The following is an 8,751-nucleotide window of genomic DNA, read 5'->3' on the forward strand; positions in this document are numbered from 1 at the left end:
ATGACCCCAGCAACAACATGTTAAACAAAAAACAAAGGTCTATTTTAAGGAAATAACTAATCGCTTTGCCAGCTTATCATGACTTTACCTTTATTTATGCTTTCTACAAGGAGCAAGAAACCGCATCATCTACGGATACACAAATAATAAAGAAAGGGAGCGGCTGAAGACCACATCCTTTTTTCAAAAACATGTTTTGAATTTGTTATTTTGTCTGTTTTGTCTTTTATTATTTTCATCATAAAGAGGGAGACCATGTAATCTCCAATGGTGTGAAAAAAACACAACTGTGAAGTGAAGAAATTGTTTTTGGCAGAAGTTGAGAGATGTCATAAATGTGTCTAGCCAAGTCTAAAATAAGATTATTAGTTTTGTGCATCAGAGAAATGTGTGGATGCCAGCTATGCTAATGTGGGCTTGGTGTGCACCATATATGCAGGTTGAAGGCAAAATGTTTTAGAGCTTTTTTCAGAGAGTATCTTGAAATTACAACCAATAAAGCCTGCTGAGAAAATCTCCCGGGTGCCTGATTTGCTTCTGTCTCTGTCTCTGAGAAGTATTCATAGATGCCAGAACCCTGATGGGAAGAGGTCCCCAATTCATTAGCCTAGGCCTCAAGCACAGGGATCATATCTGTGGTGCCCTAAAATCTCTACACTGGCACATGGTGGCCACAAGGATGAAACAGAAAACCATGTGTATCATCGACAAGACTTTCTGGAGCCTGGGACCTTGCTATCTGCAACTTTCTCTCCCTAAATACTCCCTGCTAGAACCCTCCCCTCCTTTACCTCCAATTTTCTGATTGTCAAATGGTTCTCCAAACAGAGAGCGAGAGGCAGATATCTCTCTTCGGCTGCTGCCTCTCTTTGGAACTGCGTTCCTGCTCCTATCATACTTGAACCAGACTTCCTTGAGTTCTGGACATTTCTCAAAACTCTTCCTCTTTCTCTCTGTCCCTTCCTTGCTAACTCATATCACTGCCATTGAAACTGTGAAACTGGTTGCCTGGTTCCTCATGAACCTCACAGATTACACTCCCTATACCTAATTGACCCCAGTACCCCACCCTTCAGCACTGCCCTTGGGGGTGTACTGCATTGCAGCTGTGCACCCCACCCTTGGGACTCCTCTGCCCCAGCACTTAGCCAGTGGCCTCACACTTTGGCATACCTTGGCACTCCCCTACCGAGCTCCCATCAGTACTTGTGTATCCCTACTCCCCCTTCCATTCAGCCTGGAAAGGGGACTGCATGGACCGTGGATAGTCATGAAGGCCCACAGGGACTGGTCCTTATTATATGCTAGAGAAAATTATATGTAACAGAAAATTGTTTGTCCTTTTTTGTTTTACTCTAGTATTCAATTATCCATTACTTACATTAGCATAGTACAAAATGCTAATGGGAATGTTGGAGAATCTTATTGAGTCTAACTACTGTATTGAGAAAAAAGTATGAAATCTATATAATTATTTGTTTTATTTCTATTTTTTAACTGTGAAAGGGGGGCCCATAAGGAAACTTTGTTTTGGTGATTTTAGAATTTGTATTTTCTTTTTTTTGCAGCAGAGGCCAGGAAGGAAGGTTGGGGAGGGAAATGAGGGAAGGGCAACAAACCACAGATACAGAGGGGCAGATGGACAGGTGAAGATGATGGGCATGCTTTAAATCCAAATGAGAGGGGCAGTGTTTATCATGCTCTTCAATTACAGCCTTGAAGGTACTTTGAAACTGTTCCCACCTGGGGGGTCCCAAAATGTATTTTTTCCCATAGATTGAATGGAAGAAAAAAAATATCTGTCGTGCCTACAGCCCAAACTGCTGGACGGATTTTCACCAAATGTGTGGCAGGAGCGGCAGCTTGGTCCCGGAAGCGTGCTTTTGTAAATGTTGTGAAAATCCATCCAGTAGTTGTTTTTAAAAACGTCATCAATGACATTTGTGGTGTCATCTTTCTTGTCCTGTGTGTTAGTGTTAGCAGTGCACAGTGGTGTGGGCAGTTATGGTTGCTTAGCTTACCCTAATGGGGGAATGTGCAGTGTTTTTTGGTTTCACTGTGAAGTATAACATCCCTTTAACAAAGTTTTTTTACTGAATGTTCTGGGTGTTAGTGTTAGCAGTGCACAGTGGCGATTGCAATAAGGGGGCTCAGTTTGCCATAACTGGCGAATTTCAGGGGTTTTTCGTTTTTAATTTGAACCACAATGGGGAGGGCAAACATTTTTCTTGTAGTGAATTTTACAGGTTTTTGGGAGGGCAACGTAACCGTAACCTCCCTGTAACAAACTTTTTTAACTGAATGCCATAGGTTTTTAGTAGTATAAATGCATCAAAACATTACTTTAAGAAACATTTTTGACTACATTTATCAGGGTTCCAATAGTAACACGTAGGCATATGACTGTAAAGGAACATTTGAAGTAACTGCCCACCTTTCGAAGAATTCCACATTGTCATATGCTGACGTATAGCATGGGGGCGTGTTTAAACAGTCATTCACACTTCACAATGACATGTGTAACTGGTTGATAGTGCGAAAGTACATTGGGTATTGTTGTAAGAACTTTTAACTGCAACATTTCTGCCACAGAACTCCACAATGCAAATGTGCAACACAATATGAGCAAGAGTGCATACCGACGTTTCTGGACCATTCACCCCCATTCCTCCCCAAAGTGTGGGGGATGAATGCCACTGGCAATCAAGATTTTACAACAGTAATTCATCGTACCAGGAAAGAGGATTTTTTGTCTTCAACCGGAACGCCTCCGGCGTTCCCGGCTGAAGAAAACAAATCCTTTTTCAAGATGCCCACAATACAAAGGGAAGACGGACATTGGATAGAAAGCCTTCTTCGCTTTCCATTGCAGCATGCAGAAAGCAAAAAAGAAACTGTGTTACCGTTATGGCAGCACCACATTTGTGTTCCTTGATAAATATGTGGTAATGAGCAAGACTTTTACCAGAAAGGCAGTCCCTGGTGGACATGGCGACCTCAATGCAATGTTTTCTCCCTTGCAGTAAAGGCCAGCAGTCATATCCCCGACATTGTGGGCTCTACCCATACATAGAGGCTACCCCTCAGAGACGGAAGCTGTACCGTTACATATGAAAAGACTATCACATGCACAACACAAAGCTTTTCAGTCGTTGTCATTGACCTTTACATACATGTGTTGTACATGTACTAATTTTTTTCTGTAAAAATGTGCGTAAAAACAGCAAAGGAGTAGTGTACTTACGTTGACATAAAATGCCAAACAAACACTGTGATGCGAAGCGCAATGACATCAGAAATACTGGATACAACACCATTACCACTCACCTTTCGACACAAAATTTTGTAAGTGACATAGGTGCAAAGGTGTGAAGATATGTGTATTGGGAGGGTGTAACCATATATTATTGTACATACATTTCTGTGCATAGGGCATCTGGATGACAGAAATTGGGCTGACAGTGACAGAAATTGGCCTGACGGCACTAATGCATATGAGATGGGTCAGACACTCCCGTAGCCAATGCAAGTGGTATGGAGTACCTTTCTGCATAACGTTCCTTGGCAGCTTAAACAAGTGTGCCCATATAGACATCCTGCCGTGATGTAGCACCTACAAAAGAACACATTACGACCTGCAACGTAGCATGCCACATTGTGCAAACAGAGAGTACATTTGTAAAGAAAAGACTAACATTTAAAAATTCAAAATTCATCGCCTTTGCATGTAGTAAAGTAGTTTTGTTTCACAATGAACTGTACAAAAAGATGGCACTAATCACTTTTCCATAGAAGTATTACGTTTCTCTCTTTGGTCGACAATGACAATGTTAAAGGTCACGTTGTTTTTTTCCACACACAGAAAGTAAGCGTTGCGCCACAAAAGTCGTTTTCTTCCCACATTGATGTGCAAGACGAAATCAACTGCTGTGATCTACAGCACCAGAAAGGATGGAATGTTACTTATTATAGCTACAGCAGCGTAAGGACACAAAGGACCCACACGATCATCCCTCTGAATTATGATGCTGAGACAGCCGGTTATAAACAGTTGCATTTGACGGTTAAAGAACCCGTCACTTGGCATCTGTAATCCGTGACAATCGCAATAAGGAAGAAAGTATCTGAGGAGGAAATGTGAATTAAAAGATGTATGAATACACAACCTTTGGATAATCCACAGTTGTACTACATAACATTTTCAGTAAAAAATGTATTCAATAGGAGGAAATGCAGTGGGACCCTAAGGACGGTGACAAAGTGCAATGCCCAAAATTGGAAAAATAATCGAACAGCACAGAAAGCTGGAACGTTGTTATTAATAATACAATTTTTCTTTGGAAGTAGCTGCGCGGTGGAAGGGGAAATAAAACGTGTATCACTGCACACAACCTCTGCACAACAAAAAAATTGTAACACATACCTTTCTAATTGAATATTATTTTAATTTGGGGAAATGTAGTGGCACCCTACAAACGGCGACAATGTGCAATGTCCATAATAGGGAAAAAATTGCAACGGCACATAAAACTTGTAAAACATTAGGGAAAATATTTTTTTTTTTACAAAGTAAACCATAACGTCAATTCAGAATATAGGCGGCAAAAATACACTTACATGATGTGGAGCAGCTCCATTGCGTTCGCTATAGTCAGACACTAGTGTATCTGGAAGACTGCCTGTTCGGGAACTAATTTCTCATGGTCGGTGCAAAGGCTTTTTGAAGCATAACCTTATCAAACGATATGTTTTTCAAACTGTTACTCCCTACATTCTTTCTTCTCTTTCCCTGTACCTCAAGATTAAAAAACTAGGGACCCTTATGGGTGTCGACAAATATGCGGCCGTACTGAGCTCGTGTTGAAAAGAGAAAATGCAGTGGCCTTCACTTCAAATGCAAATACATTCTCATTTTGCATTAACATATCAGCGTCTATTTATGAGAACCGCTACTGCCGTACACGTGCAGAAGGGCTGTGTGTGCGAAATAGAGCAGGTGGCTGCCTCAGATTCCCACCACTCTGACCGCAGTAATGTTGTTTATGGATTGTAAAATGGACGAAGTAAGTTCATTTCGTACAATGAGTAGCAAGTCCCACTGTACCGAATGACAGTGCTAACAAGAATACTTCAATGTTTGTACTACCACGTCTCATTAACGCTCACCTTTCGAAACAGTGTTCCATAAGTGTTATATGTGCATTGGTGCCTTCTTCGTTTACGTATGTTAGCGCTGATGTTCACGTTCAACAGAAAACAAAGTAAACAGGGCGGAAGTATCGAAAGATTATGACGCACTTCACGCTGTGCCACAACCAATCAGTGAAAGCGCAACATGATCACGGGCAGCACGCCTCATAATAGCCAATTGCAATCTTCTCCACGGAGCGAACAGGGAAGTGTGACCAGGAGCGGACAGAGATATCACTAATTTTTACAGACATACTTTTTAAGGGAATTGCTGGATGGATTGACACAAAATTTGCAAAAGCATGCTTTCACACCCAAGCCCCTGCCACTGCCTCAAATTTGGTGCAAATCCATCCAGCGGTTTTGCCTGTAGCCGTGTGCAAAGTTTTCCCCCATTCAGTCTATGGGAAAAAAACATTTTGGGACCCCCCCCTATAACTTTGCCCCCCTTGGACCAAACATCACCAAACTTTGCAGAGTGGGCCATATTCTTTTTTTGCAAAGTTTGGTGAGGACTCGTCCAGGGGGAGCGAAGTTATAAGCCACCCAAAAAGTGCTCCTCCTATGGAAACAGCAACTTTACCATAACTACCGTGGCCGTGTAATTCTAACTTTTTACTTTCAGAACTTTATTTCGGTTACCAAGCCATAAAAGTATCACAACAAACATAAAATTCAGCTCATAACACAGGATGTGACTTGGAGCAATTGCTATTATGGCCAGTTGGGTCGTTCACTATCACAGTATCTCAGTGATCTAAGTCAAACCAAGGGCATCCCCATGGCCCAAGGGCGGAAGGGTTCTGGCAGATCTTACTCACAATTGGACGGAATTTTCCCCAGTCAGCAGAGACCTGTGTGACTTTAAAAGTCGAGGGCAGAGGCTCAGCTCTATTACACTGCCAGCCAGAGGATTATCTGAGTTTAAAGTATTCAGTATGCCCTTAGCCACATTAGAATTCCAGAGCCTAATCTCAATAGAGTCACAGTCATCCCCCCAGTAGGAAATCCTGGGTAAAGTTAACAATCTCCTCTCTCGGTTCACACCTCTTTCCAACTTGGGAACTCCGTGCAAAAATACAGTCCTGCATGCTAAAGGGCCAGAAAGCCTGAGAGAGCCACCAGGCGGATTAGATATCTCATGGACCTGTGCCTTACTTGCCCTCCCATATAGTCTACTAGCATTAGGGTTGCCAGAAAGCCTGCCTTCCATGAAGCAGGGATGCTGTGCATAAGGCCGTGGAATTGTGAGGCCCTTCACCCTTTCGGGGAAGTAGTTTATCTAGAGTGAGACTATTATTATCACGTGATTAATTCACACCCTCACCCTTGCAATTCTTTTTGCCTGTCTCTCCCATGTTCATCCCAGAAGGGTCAGTACAGGGTTCTTTTGCAAGACGACCCGCTGTTCTTAGGTCATTTGACCTAAACATCTCCCTTTCCTCTTCCCTCTGAACTAACGTTGGGGTCCCAGCCACTTCCAGTAAGCATAGAAGTAAGTTCTTTATTAGCAAGAGTTTGGGGAACACAAGACTGCAGCAGAAGCTCACCCGTATCCACAATCCCCCTACTCTTTATTCTGTGTGCAAGTGCTGCCCGCTTCCTTTGGAGCAGTAGATACACAGGAGAGATGGGAGAACTGCCCCACTGGGGCAGGTGGAGCGGCAGTAGATAATTCATGAAGACCGTGGGAACCTGGAACAGGGGTTGAGGGGGAAGAGGGTGGGTTACAGAAAGCGGGTCTACGCATAGGGACATAGATTTCCAGAAAGTCCCTTAAACCCTCTTGCTGGTTAACTTGTGATTCTAACCCAACTCGGAAAACCCCTCAATCCCTCCACAGCCGATGCCGGGACCATATCCGGGCTATGAGAAGATACAGGAGATGGAATCGCAGATGAAATTTCAGATGAAACAACAGAAGCAGTATTTGGGACATTGGCAGGGGGAGTCTCAAATGGAACGTCAGGTATAGTAGCCATGGAGGACATACCATTGAAATCAGTGGTAGCACCAATAGTTACTACATCCCCTTGTGTCACAGTGCTCAATATGGGAGGGGTGCCCAGGAACTCCTAGATTTCAGAGATTAGCAAGTGGGTGTTCCCAAAGCAAGAGACAGCACTAGTTTCACCCAAGACAGTAGCGGCAGCTGCTCCCGGGCATACAAAGAAAGACTGAATGGTAACTTGCTTTCACTTTTAAATATCAGAATCTTCCGTCTGTGTCCAGAATAAAAGTCAAGCCCAAGCCCATGTAAGTGACTCCGGGGGATCTTCAGCAGGTTCCGGGATAGGTTTCGGCATGCTTCCGAGTCAGGTGGTGCTGCCATAGTAAGTCTTGCGGATATTTCCAGGGTTGATAGCACAGTGTTTTGGTGACTCAGGGTGACTAAGAGGTTCACATGTTCAGGGTCAGGATAGAAAATGCTGCAAATAGCCCTGGTTGACCCACTCTGCATCGCTACAGGAAAAAAGTTATTGCCAGTTGCGATTATGCTGCCTCCGAACTTTAGCAAGAGTTGTACTTGGGCGATGGGTAGATGAGAAGCACTCTTCCAGTGGCCAAATTTAGGGACTCAGTGTTAAGGGGGCCAGGCTACCTCCAGGACATCAGGTGTGCTGAACACCTGCAGTGCCAAACACTGCACCCTTCGCCCGCCGCAAGCTTCACTGCTGTGGGGAGACCTGAGGTGCCTTATGTCCAGGGAACGTGGCCAAGGGACCAGAGAGTGGAGGAAGGTTGAGGAGGGCCCCAGCACGTTACCACAAAGGTTGCCCTTCCCCCGTTGCGGGCTTCACCGGTGTGGAGAGACTTGAGCTGCCTTATGTCCAGGCGGCATGGCCAAGGGACACAAGAGTGGAGGAAGGTTGAGGATTGTCCCAGCATGGTTCTAAACACTGCACCCTTCCACTGCCACCCAGCTATATATTCAGTGAAACACTTTGTTAAAGGGACGTTGTGGTTAAGTTGCTCTGATAAAAAACCTCTGAAATTTAGTGAAAAAAACTGTGTTAAAGGGACATTATGGTAACAAGTAAAATAGAAAACCCCCAGAAATGTGCCAGTTATGGTAAGCTAAGCAACCATAACTCACGCCACCACTGTGCACTGCTAAGACTAACACCAAGGACCTCAATGAGGACATTGAATATTGGATCACCGAATTTCATAGGTTTTTACCGGTGCAACCTAACTTACCTGAAACTTCATAAGTACTATTCACATACTTTTCATTTAAAATGCATTCGCCCCAGCCAAATATTAGCTATTATGTCCATAGACAGAATCTCTATTCTGCAGATGTGGAATCGATATTAACCAAAATCACATTGTAGTAGAAAAGGTATATGAACAGCAACAATGCATACAATTAATACAAACATGTTTTACATCCTTTATAACTTTGCAAATGTAAATACTGTATTTAAAATGATAACACAATATTTTGGATTGTACCATATATTGAAGTAAACCGTACACCCTTTATAAACAATTAACTTCAATACCAGACAGACACTTAAGCACAGCATTTGCTGCAGTGAGAAAAATAATTTAAAA

Source organism: Ambystoma mexicanum, chromosome 13 (genome assembly GCF_040938575.1).
Source record: "Ambystoma mexicanum isolate Mex_15411 chromosome 13, UKY_AmexF1_1, whole genome shotgun sequence".
Classification (NCBI taxonomy): Eukaryota; Metazoa; Chordata; class Amphibia; order Caudata; family Ambystomatidae; genus Ambystoma; species Ambystoma mexicanum.